Here is a 14,665-nt window from a genome sequence, read left to right as displayed (position 1 = left end):
CCGAGCACCGATTTGATCCCTGGTCCCCTTCCCTCTTCTCCCTCTATGCTGCTACACAGAACAGTCAACTATCAACCAAAATCCAACCAAAATCCGCTGCTAAGTTCACCAGAGGCATACTGGATTTTTAAGGTAATTCGCTCGTACATTCCTTACCTTGCCTGGATCGGAGGGCTGAAAATCGTTACCACCTGTACCAAGACGCCAGAGAGAGAGAGAGAGAGAGAGAGAGAGGAGAGAGAGGAGACGAGAGTGGAGAGAGAGAGAGAGAGAGAGAGAGAGCAAACAAAATAAAAGTCCAAAATGACAAGTGGTGAGCTTCCTTTTGTTAAAATGCAATCCATCCTAAAAATAAAAAAATACCGTATCGACAAAAATGACAAACGCCCAGATCAAACGTCAGATTATTTCTGTGCAACTAATAACTCAATGGTATTCACCATGTTGTATCTCCCTTAAGGTGATGTCAGTGACATCACGCTGGACGCCAACGAATAATTTATTTCCTGGCTTAACTTAATTTCAACTTTCATATATTCCATTCAGTTTCACCCTCTATCGGTTCGTTTTAAAATTACAACTGACAATGAATTGTCAAATCTGCGAGCATATTTACAGTAAAAAAAATTTAACAGTGAACTGTCATATGTAATGACGAGTAGCGAGTAAGTGTTTAACATACAATCGTGCACAAACTGGCAAAGATGGCAGGGATTATCTCTATAACATCGAACAGTTTTTGGTGATAGTAACATAACATTTGAAACTGTCTTGCGTGAAAGTACGTGATGTACAACAGGTCCAAAATCTTTAAAAATTAAATTAATGTATACTGTCGCTGCTGCTATGTATGGAACAACAAAATTTAATTAATCCAAAGCTAGTTAACTCTAAGGAAACAACAAAGCCGTTCCACAAATGCAAGTTCACTGTGTAGTAATGAAATTCATATAATAAGAATTTCAAAGCCGAGCAAAGTACAGTTAATTTTACAGAAAATAAAAGATTCTTCATAGAAATCATGTATTTGGAGAGAGAGAGAGAGAGAGAGAGAGAGAGAGAGAGAGAGAGAGAGAGAGAGAGAGAGAGAGAAATTCAATTTACTACATGAATAAGAATGAGCATAGTTCACTTACTACTTAAAACTGTGACACTGGCTATAAAACATGGGAGACCGATGCAGTGGAGCGATCTGCTCGGAGAGTTAAAGTGAAAGATGGAATTAAAAATTATGAAGAGAACAGAAAGCATCATCTGGATAACCGTAGAGCTGCAAGACAAGCTCGTCAGGTCCATCCACAGCCTCCACCACCACCTAACAACACATGTCCCAGTAGTTACAGAGTATGTGGCTCGAGAATGGGTCTCATTAGCCACAAAAGAACCCACCAGTAAAGACACCCGAGATCATTCATACTCGAATCGAGTGATAGGCATGATGATGAGTTCACTTCTGGTATGGGAAACTTAAAAATATCATTTGCACAGTGGGAAAAAGGGGGTGGTTAACGAAAATCAAGATGCGGTAAGCTTTGCTTTAGCACCACAACAGAGGTTCTTCTATCAGAACTAAGCAAACAGATCAAAGTCGTAGGATTTATTTTCTAGGACGAAGGAAAATAACAGTCTGAACCTAACGGACCTACCCTTAAGCTTTACAAGTAAATTCATATGCTTCATTTGTTGAACTTCTACTGGCTACTTTACGTTGCATCAAGTGAATGGAATTCCAATTTACCTCAGAGAAAAAAAATCTCTACATTATACATCAGTTTCGTCAGGAGGAAAGACTTCCAATTCATTTCCCAGCAGAGAGAGAGAGAGAGAGAGAGAGAGAGAGAGAGAGAGAGAGAGAGAGAGAGAGAGAGAGAGAGAGACTTCAACAAAAATAACAAGGCTGCATTTCCTTCACATACACAACCTCTTCAAAGCCCCTTTCAGCCTACGGCGTGTATCTTCTCAAAAGAAAGACTTCAAAGGCCTCCAAATGTAATGGTATGTTATTCCCACTTCACGTATTTCCAGAAATAGCAAGATAACTTACGTTTGCCAGAAAATGTGTACATCTCATAAACAATTATATAAACTTAAATTTGCCATAAAATATGCTCAACTCATAAACACTTTATTTCTTTTTAATAATTTATACGAAAATACGAGCACTATTAAACATTTTTTCAGACATACATATACACGTATATATAACACTATACACAGCAATCACTATTTATACATTCATAGATTTATAATGATATTATTACAAATATACATGTCCATATATAAAACCTACACACAGCATCCCTGTACACGTATTTATGTATGTGAATCATACAGGCATCACCAAACGCCCTCGTGTGATCGTTCTCTTATATAAGTGTTTTTCGGAAAGAAGTCTATACATACATAGTACATACATTCATACATACACACACATATATATATGTGTGTATGGATGTATGTATATGTTTAAATGCTTAAAAAATCACAATAGATGCACGTGACTTCCTTATGTAAGCGAACACCACAGGAAAATGACAGACAGATCAGTACCAAGCGCTTTTTCACGTTGTTTTCAGGCATCGTCGGGGCACAAATGAAATACAGTTGGAAAGAAGGTTACAAGGTAAAGAAAAAGATCAAGACTGCCAGATTGTCAAAAGGATAAAAATCAGAGAGAATCCAGGATAATCTTTCTTATATCTTACGGTTAAATCTATTGTTTTAGTTTACCCTTTTGACAATTAACCATCTGGTGTTCTTGATCTTTTTGCTTATCTTGTAACCTTTCCAACGGTATTTCATTTGTGCTCTCACGATGACTGAATAAACAGGAGAAAGCGCTCGGTATTGACCTTCTGTCTGTCATTTTCCTGTGGTATTCGCTCTACTGTGGTATCCGTCTACTGTGATTTTTAAAGCATGTATACATACATATATATAAATGCATTAAGCTACAAATGTCCTTTAATATTAAACGAATTTGTAGCTTAATGCATGTACATTTAAAAGTTTTTTCCGCACAAATGCTTATATAAGGGAATAATCACACGAGGGCGTTTGATGATGCTTGTATGATTTAAATACGTGCACAGGAATGCTGTGTAGTTATTTATGTATTAATATGTATATTTGTAATAGTATAATTTAACTTAAAGTAATGTGTAAATTGTGAAATTGTGTATTATATATATATATATATGTATATATATATAATATAATATGTAATATATATATAATATAATTATTATAATTATATTTTATATATATATTTTATATTTTATATATATATTTTATATATTTCATATATATATTTATATATATATATATATAATATATTATATATATTTCTATTATATATAAATAATATATATTAATATAATTATATATTTCATATAATTATATATATATATTTCATATATATATATATATATATAATTAATATATATTATATATATATTTCAATATATATATATTAATATTATTTTATATATATATTTTATATATATACTATAATTTCATATTAATTATTAATATAATATATATATTATTAATATATATTTATATATATATTCCATATAATATAATATATATTATATATAATAATATTTATATATATAATTATTTTCATTTATATTATATATAATTATATATATATATATATATTTCATATATATATTTATATTATAAGTATATAATAATTATATATATTCATATATATATTATATAATATATTTCATATATAATATATATATATAATATATATATATATATTTCAATATATATATATATATAGATATAAAGATATATTTATATACTATCATATATATATATTATCATATATAATATATATATATATAAATCCCTTATATATAATATATTATATATATAAATATTATATATATATATATATATATTATATATAACACAATAATTAAATTATATACACACACACACATCTGATACCTTTTGCAGGGGATCTGCGCCAGAAATGAGATTCCTTTCGATTTCACAAGTCTTTAGGGACGAGGTTGCAAAGCCTGCGACCTTTTCCGGAGCCTGCAGACACTGACTGGTCCCCTTTTTTACAGCTGAGCAGATTGGTGGGCAGTAATTCATCAGAGAGCCACAGAACCAGCAAAAGCGAGTTGTGTATGTGCCCTCTTATCGTATCAGCTAGCATAAAATTATCAATAAACATGTATCAGCTAGTGTAAAAACTAAAATTATCAATAAACATACATATCAGTAGTGGTAAAAACTAAAATTACAATAAACTATATCCAGCTAGCGTAAAATTATCAATAAACATATATCAGCTAGTGTAAAACTATCAGTAAACATATTAAGAGAGAAACTGCAATTGTAAAAATCAAGAAGCTGGGATCAACAGACAGGCAGCGACGGAGTTTTAATCCCTAGGAATCATCTCGATATTTTCCCAGTTGGCGACCTTTCTGCCTTTAGATTTAATTCAGTTGGGAAATACTTGGCCCATGAGTTGTTTATGCACCCTCTAACTCCTAATAAATTCTTCATTTAGGTCACGCAGTAATTCTCTCTCTCTCTCTCTCTCTCTCTGCAAGGATTCAACCTAGGAGGAAAAAACATCCAGGCAAGCTAAAGGCGGCACCTGAAATATACCTGGATGTTCCGCTTTTCAATCCCGAATTTTCAAGTCGACGAGATAAGAGACGCCAGGAAGTTGGGCTAGAACTGGTGTACGTTAGTATGTGGACATTAGAAGCGGTGTCCTAATTAATATTTTTAAGCAGAGTCAAATTCCATCGCTAGCAAAACGGGAACGTCATTCATAATCTAGGAGGCTGTACTTTTCTCCATTGATTTGCTTGAGAAAAGGACATTATCTTCTTTGCTGATTTTTCTGATTTATTGTTCTGTCACGTGGAACAGCAAATCTGCAGACAAATATTATGTATCATTACCTCTAGGTCTTGTACTTACAACTTAATTGGGAACCTCAAAACAAAACAATTTTTCTTCATTTCATTCACGAACCTTGCTACATTATAATTATTTTGCGCATATATACTCAAACACACATACATAAGTATGTACACACACTCATGCTCAAAATGTCCATTAATATCCAATTCGCTCTACCTCGGAATTAATATATTTTCATATAAGTTAACCGAAGGGAAATTTTTTAGTTGATAATAATTTCGACCTCTCGTCGATAACGCTACTCATCAAGTCCCGATTTCTCCTCTGTCAGCTGTTCGAACCCACGAGAGGAAATTATTATCAACTAAAAAATTCCTCTTCAGTTAACATATATGTAAATATATGAATTTCGAGGTAGAACGAATTAGATATTAAAGGACATTTGTAACTTAATGCATGTAGCCTATATGAATCACGGTGGTGTGGTAAAAATGCATTACATATGGTAAAAATTCATATACTATATATATATATATATATATATATATATATATATATATAATATATATATATATGCACATATATAAATATATATATATATATATGTGTGTGTGTGTGTGTGTGTGTGTGTGTGTGTGTGTGTGTGTGTGTGTGTGTGTGTGTGGGGTTTGAATACTGTTACTGAAGACATAATTTCTTAGTATTTCCTCATATTCTTCAATTGGGATCTTAAGCTTTGGTGTAAAAAGCGTATGCGTATGGAAGGAAAAAAAGAAAAGAAAAACGTACGTATATATCTCTCTCTCTCTTTCAGTGTGTGTATCAAACATGCACTGCCAACTGACTGGTGACCAATGTTATCAGCAAGTCGTGTAAAAACAATCGGTTCAATGTTATTTTAAACATACAAAAGTAACTAAAGTCTCCCACGTTGACAAGAGAAAACGAGACCGAGTGACATCACGCTGTGATCTTCCCCTATAAAAAACATCGGCATTATTAAGTTTAATACTATTACTATACTGATAGAATCCTGTAGCTAAACATAAAGTTAGATAAAGAGACCCACCGCAATTTTAAGCCTTCCTTTCAAGTCGGTCATTACATAATCAGTCGATCTTGATCTACATTATTTCAAAAGTACTGTGAATGCATTATGTCATTAATTTACAACCGATTGTTGATCTGCCAAACAAAATTTACTCCTCTGCAATTCCTTTAAATTTCCCTCTACGATTTCCATTCATCGTTTACAGTAAGAGTGATTTAAATCACATATATTCTAGGTAGTGTTCACATACATAAATTGATTTCCTACTCTTAGCCAATCGAATAAAAATAAGTGTGTTTTATATCTATTTTTGTAAGCTGGAACAAACTTACTAAAGACGTGGATGACTGTTGACACTCAAGATTACGTTTCAAATAACAAGGAAATAAGTTTAGTGTGAAATAACAACGAGACTGTTCCAAATAAATATCAAAGGGGAATTTAAATAAACCGATATCTGGACATTATTGGAATAACCTATATTTTGCTCTGAAAAATGCAGCTCTGCGCTTTACAATATTTGTTAATCTTTGCAAGACCGACAAATCCTAACCAATGCTAACTCTATCCGGTTCTAGAGTTACTATTGTGTTTTAAGTGTACAATATTCAACACCAGTACAGCAACTCAACATTCTGTGTTCTGCCAATTTATATTATACATATATATATACCTATATATATATATATATATATATATATATATATATATATATATATATATATATACTATATATATATAACATATATAATATTATATATATATATATATATATATATATATATATAATATATATATATATATGAATAACTTGATCACGAAGCATATAAAACGTGATGCTATGTATAAATAAAGGTTTTTTTGCCACGAAGGAAAAAAATGAAAAAGCGAGATAGCCAAGTACTTTCGGTCCTGTTCGGACCCTTTCCTGAGGCAAACTAATTTTACAAAGAAAACACATAGTCCAAAAGAAGGCTTGATATACAAACTGACACTACAATATAGCCATATTGTAGTGTCAGTTTGTATATTAAGCCTTCTTTGACTATGTTGTTCTTTGTAAAATCAGTTTGCCTCAGTAAAGGGTCCGAACAGGACCGAAAGTACTTGGCTATCTCGCTTTTTCATTTTTTTCCTTCGTGGCAAAAAAAACCTTTATTTATACATATATATATATATATATATATATATATATATATATATATATATATATATATATAATCTATATACATATATATATATACATATACGTATATCACTGATATTTTTTCATTTAGCTTATTCTTTATACAGGAGCTGGCTCAAAATAAGAAACAAAGCAATTTCCACAACCTACAACGGGGTTAAAACCCCTACTCAAAAATCCTGACAAGCATTAGCCACTCCATTCACTTTCTAGAAATCCCTCCTCAGCAGTGTGTCAATCCCCGTACAGAAACTGCATCACTCACTACTACTTGTTACACACTTGCAAGACCTTTGTTCTCACTACCACCGACCATTCCTTGAGAGAGAGAGAGAGAGTGAGAGAGAGAGAGAGAGAGAGAGAGAAACATTCACAACTCACTTCTTGAAAGGATAATTGCACAGTCAATTACAACTGACTGCTGCAGTTACGGTAAGTAGCAGTAACAATAAATTGGGATTCTAAAGCACCATATCTCAAAGCAGAAAAATAACATCTAGTGCAGGACTGACGAGCCCTGGGTGTGACAGTATGAATATAATAATAATTATAATATAATATAATATAAATTAATATAATATATATATAATATATATAATATATTATATATATCTACAAATAGAATCTATAATAATATATATAATAGTATAGATTAATATATATATATATTATATATATAGTCAGGCATTGGAAGTACCTTACACATATATATATATATAATATATATATATATTATATATATATTATATATATATATAGCTCAAGGCATTCGAGTACCCTTACACCTTATATAAACAAAGAAATATTCCAATAAACAGCATTCTCTGGACCTATATCAGGAACTATGAAGAGTCAGAAGTCAATACTATAGACTTTTCCCGAGTTTTGCCGGAGTCCTTGTTAGGCCTTGTTAGCCAGACATCCTATTAGAGCTTTACTCAATAAGCTGATTTATAATTCTTTAACAATCATCTACCTTTTTCTGACTACCTGCGATATTATTTTTCTTATCTTCACTGGCTTCCTACAAGGCACTGATATGTTCTAATGCTTTCTACTTTTCATTTATTACCTGCACTTATTCTTTTTCTCTATCTTATTATCTGTGCAGACATTCCTTTTTCACTTCAGTTACTAGTGAATGAACATTTATGACACAAGTGAAAAATGCAAAAGGTCAAATAGCCCGCAACATCCAAGTTTCAAAACACCTTCGAATCGCCAAACGCATAATGTTGCTAATCTATTCTAGTACTAATATCTCAAAAATATCAACTCTTCGATACAGGCATTCCCAACCAGAAAAATGTAACGATATCCACGTTAACGTATTTCAAATTAAGTAAAAACCAAACAAAACAAACACACTCATCAACACTAGTCGTTTCAATATATAAGACAGTGACCTTGCTATACCTAAACCTAGTCTGTCTGCAAGGGAGGTTACCCGGTCCCATTCGCATGTTGTAGTAGGGCAACACGTCACTCATCTGGCAATGGTTAGATTGATCGAGGAAATGATGGGGGGTACGGGGTTACGGAGAACTGCCACCATTCAAGTATGGTTAAGAATGATCGGTTTTCTTGATAGTTAGCGATTTTATTGACAAAAAATATACAATTATTAGAACAAATTTGCCCAAAAAGAGACATAATACAAAATAACCAAAGTGGACAGTAATCTCTTCTGTTCTTGCAAGTACACGGCCTATAAAGAAAAAATACATCAAGAAAAGTACAACTTTAAGCGCAGATAACATAAGCCCATAAGACAATAAAAACAATAATTGGTTTTCTGTTGCAACCATCGCCTCCTTCCTTCGTTCTCAAGGTCACCTTCGTCGATTCTCCTCTAGGACCAAGAAAAGGGACTGAACCCTGGATTAGATTGACAGGTCCCTAGAACTGAATCACATCCGTGATCATAACCCAACACAGCATATACCGATAAAGACGATGAATGACCGCAAAAAACACAAGGTGGACCTGCCCCGTTCTTCTCTCTCGGTGCTACTCTTAAGCAGGAACTGACAATTGCACCGGACTAGAGGGTAAACGATATCTAATGATGCCACAAGAGACCACGAAGGTCTACGATGGCCAGTGCTACGGTTAGGTTTCTGCAAGACGAGGAATTCGGATATTTTACATTCTTCCCGAACATTTCTCCAGGACACGTTTTGCCATTTCTGGATTTAAAATGAGCTTTATAAAATGTGTTTGTACGTGTATACATAAATACATACGTCCCACGTCATACACAACCCCACTTTCAATTTTATATATATATATATAAATATATATATATATATATATATATATATATATATATATATATATATATATATATTATGTATAAACTTCCGGTCATATTGGTGGTAAATGGGTCAGCGCAAATCTAGCTTTCGTAATTTACCTGAATCTTTCTTCTTCCTTCCTCTCTCCCAGCCAAGTGGCTGCATCTCAAGTTCTCATCTCGACAATCTTACCCAGATTTGCTATATCTCCAGCGTATGGACCACGACGCTCGAGAACCTCTACCGTTAAAGTTACTTAGCCAGGTGGCACAACCATACACTCGTAATGTCATACATCCGTACTACGCACTGATATTTACTATAACTATTTTGCCTAAGTTTAAAATTTTACGTTCCGTAGCTCTTCGTAAATATTGATCACAACCCTAAAATCAGACGACACTAAAACTGAAAAGAGAGAGAGAGAGAGAGAGAGAGAGAGAGAGAGAGAGAGAGAGAGAGAGAGAGAGAGAGAGAGAAGCCCTTGTTGAACGGGGGAAACCGACCATTCCTCGCAAGGAAGCGGGATTACTGCAGACTACTCCCCCTGAGTACTTTAATATGAAAAGCTGGGTTACCATTCATAATACACGGGGACCCGCTATATCCCAAATCTCCTGAATGATTTAATAGGGTTAGTTCATTAACACTCGGGGACTTCAAGACCGAGTGGCACACGCTAAATTATTCACTCAGATGCTAATGCCTCAACATAAGAGGAGGAGGAGGAGGAGGAGGAGGAGGAGGAGGAGGAGGAGGAGGAGGAGGAGGAGGAGGTGGAGGAGGAGGTGGTGGTGGTGGTGGTGGTGGTGGTGGTGGTGGTGGTGGCGATGGTTTTGCAAGGATTATTATGAAGCAGGTGCATATATATATATATATATATATATATATATATATATATATTTTAGAGATATATATATATATATATATATATATATCATATATATATATATATATATATATATTTATATATATATATATGATATATATATATATATTTATATATATATTTAGATTTAATATATCTATATATATATATATATATATATATATATATATATATAATCTTACTTTCTTTTTAAGTCGAAACGCTGTACCTTTCCTGCGTCTTCCCTTCGAAAGAGAAAATGGCGTAGTTTGAATAAAATAAAGTGTTTCATGAACTAATTTATGAAATTGAAACTGATATCAAGGATCGGGGTACTTTTGCCAATTCAGCGCTTAATACAATGAAAGAGGGGGTCGGAGTGGTTGGACAGCAAGACAGAGATCCAAAAAATATAGGAAAGGAAGTACAAAGATCCTTCAAATAGAACTGATAGAAAACTCAACAGCTGTACTAAGGAATAATAGTTGGATGGCAAGATTGAAGGAAGGAAGTAGGAATTGAGGTAAAGTAAAAGTCTAAATAGTTGGTGCAGCAAGGAGCCAAAGAAACGCTTTAGTAATGCCTCCAGTGGAACACGAGAAGTGTACTGCCGGCATTAACCCCCAACGGGGAAAATATTTGAGGACCACGTACAATAATGTCGGCATAGTAAATAGTGCGTTCCTGATAATCCCCAGGTATTACCAGGCTTCGTTCGGAATGTCATTCCTCATGTTCTTGCAATAGAGCATCCAGTCGGTTGGGTGACAAGACGATTCGGTTTCAGATGTATGAACTGAGGAGACATTATCAGTCTCATCTGTTACCTTAATATCTCAACTGGTTGAGTATTCTACAACAATTGGTTGTCTATTCTACTTCAAAAGGTAGACTGTCCTCTACTTAAAAGGATACCAGTTCTATAACTGGTTGGTTACTCTGTAATAAATGGCTGCTTCTTCTACAATTTGTTTGACATTCTAAAACAACTTGGCGACCTTCCCCATAGTAAATGTTTAGCAATAAGACCTTGCAACATTACAAAACACAGCAGCTTCATATCTTAAGTGGTAAAAACATTATATCTTATTCTGTATTTCCGAACGACGTTGGACCTTCACGCACACCTCTTGATAATGATCTCGCTGTACAGATTACAAAACCATTTCACTGTTACTGATTTATGCTTCGTATATTAAACATATACAATATGATCAGAATTCGGTATTATTTCTAAGGTCTGCAACATAACTTTATTCAGTCATCAATCTTTTACGAATGAAATAAGCTCAATATAACTTTATTTAGCCATAAATAATTAATAAATGAAAAACTGAGAAATCACAAACATTTTATATGATTTATAAACTGCCAGTATTTCCCTCTATGCCAATGAATAAACAATAGTTTGATATAAATGTAAAACTCCATTCTTTCGCATTTTCTACCGAAACAGCCAAGTTCAAACTAATTTGTATCTAAAATTATCATATTATCATATCTTGACCTCAACCATTTTAACTAACATGGTAGAGGTTAAATATATAAAGCTGTTTAATATCATAAAATTAGATAAAATGTAGTTTAAACTTGCGTGTTTCGTTAAAGAATGTGAAAGAAATGGGTATTTCCATTCTTGAATAATTCCAACCAATTTATGGCTTAAGACGGGAAAATTGTCATTTGAAACCTAATATATTAATTTCTCAAACCAATAAAGATGATACTGACTTGCTCAATGACGATGTCTCAACGTATGACCATATACATGACCATAAACAATGTGCATATCAGTCTCCACTTGTAATACACGTAGTACAATATGTGCCAACATGTTTAACCTGCATTTTGTCTCCCTCATATATTATATATATATATATATATAATATATAATATATATATATATATAATCTATTATATAATATATATGTATATATATATATGTATATATATATATTTATATATATATTTATTATATGTATATATATATATATATATATATATATATATAATATATATATATATATATATATATATATATATAAGGATAATCACTTAAACTGCCGATACAAAAGTGAGTGGCAAAAATTTCGACAGTCAATGCAAGGTTGAATGATTCAGGTATGGTCCGTAAAACTCAATTAAGCTCCTGTTGACGTAGTGGTGAATTATGCCCGTGGTAGTTAATTAACCTCCGATCAGGATATATAATAATTAACATACACACACATATGGTGTATATATATATATATATATATATATATATATATATATATATATATATATATATATATATATATATATATGTGTGTGAGAGAGAGAGAGAGCGAGACCTTACAGACCTTACATCTGGTTCGGGGTTGCCCCAGGTGCCCTCAGTGTGAGGCGCCCTCTAATGTCTACCAGAGAGTTGCTAGTACATCTTCCGGTATATTTTGCATCTTCCAATCTTGGATGGTCTGGGATGCAGTTTAGATATTTGTCGAGCTTATTCTTAAACACATCTACGCTCACTCCTGATATATTCCTCAGATGAGCTGGCAACGCATTGAATAGACGCTGCATTATCGATGCTGGTGCGTAGTGGATTAATGTCCTGTGTGCTTTCCTTATTTTTCCTGGTATAGTTTTGGGCACTATTAATCTACCTCTGCTTGCTCTTTCTGATATTTTTAGTTCCATGATATTTTCTGCTATTCCTTCTATCTGTTTCCATGCCTGAATTATCATGTAGCGTTCTCTTCTCCTTTCTAGACTATATAATTTTAAGAATTGTAGTCTTTCCCAGTAGTCAAGGTCTTTAACTTCTTCTATTCTAGCTGTAAAGGACCTTTGTACACTCTCTATTTGTGCAACAATATCCTTTTGATAGTGTGGGTACCATATCATATTGCAATATTCAAGTGGACTACGAACATATGTTTTATAAAGCATAATCATGTGTTCAGCTTTTCTTGTTTTGAAGTGCCGTAACAACATTCCATTTCTGCTTTACATTTTGCCAACAGAGTTGCTATTTGATCATTGCATAACATGTTCCTATTCATCATCACACCAAGGTCTTTAACTGCTTCCTTATTTGTGATTGTCTCATTATTAGGTCCCTTATATGCATATAGCTTTCTTTCTCTGTCTCCATAATTTATTGATTCAAATTTATCAGAGTTAAATACCATCCTATTTACCTCTGCCCAATCATATACTTTGTTAAGGTCTCTTTGTATGAGCGTTCCTATCTTCATCACAAGTAATTTCTCTACTTATTCTTGTGTCATCTGCGAAACTACTCACTACCGAATCCTTAACATTATTGTCTATGTCTTCAATTATAATAACAAACAGTATTGCAGCTAACACCGTACCTTGCGGCACACCGGATATTACCTTGGCTTCATCCGATTTCTCGTCGTTTGCAATAACTATCTGTTTTCTGTTGTGTAAAAATTCTTTTAACCATCTTCCTACTTTATCCACGATATTGTGTTTTCTAATTTTCTTCGCTAATATATTATGGTCTACTTTATCAAAAGCTTTTGCAAAGTCTAAATAAACCACATCTGTTTCATTTCCGCTTTTCATATTTTTGAATATGTTCTCACGGTGGACTAACAGTTGGGTTTGTGTACTTTTTCCGGGTACGAAACCATGTTGTCCTTTATTAAACAAATTATTTTTTATTAAATGTTTCATAATATTTTTCTTCATTACCCTTTCATACACTTTCATAATATGTGATGTTAGACTCACAGGCCTATAATTACTTGCCTCTAGTCTTGATCCACTTTTGAAAGTAGGGGTAATATATGCTAATTTGTGCTCATCATAAATCTTGCCTGTATCTACACTTTGTCTTAATAATAATGCAAGTGGCTTTGCGATAGAATGAACTACTTTCTTTAACAAAATAGCAGGAATTCCATCAGGCCCTGCAGCAGCTCCATTTTTAATTTCATTAATAGCCTGCACAATATCAGCTTCATTAATATCTATGTCAGCTAAATATTCACTATTTTCATCCCTTACTTCTATATCATTATCTTCATTATCTATTCTAGGGGTGAATTCTCTCTTATATCGTTCTGCCAGTATGTTGGCAAATTTCCTTTTTTTTCATTCGTTAATCTCCCTTCAAATTCTTAGAGGGCCTATTTCTATTCTTCTTTTATTCATCTTCTTCGCATATGAGTATAATAGTTTGGGATTTTGCTTGATATTTAATAGGGTTTTTTCTTCCAAGTCCCGTTTTTCATTTTCTTTTGATTGAATAATCTTTTGTTCTGCATTTTCTATCTTACTTTTTAGTTCTAAATAAACTTTCCATGCATTTTTTTTTGCTAGACCTTTTTTCCACTTTCTGA

The sequence above is a fragment of the Macrobrachium nipponense genome, chromosome 28 (genome assembly GCF_015104395.2).
Source record: "Macrobrachium nipponense isolate FS-2020 chromosome 28, ASM1510439v2, whole genome shotgun sequence".
Taxonomy (NCBI): domain Eukaryota; kingdom Metazoa; phylum Arthropoda; class Malacostraca; order Decapoda; family Palaemonidae; genus Macrobrachium; species Macrobrachium nipponense.
Note: the sequence above shows the minus strand (reverse complement) of the source record.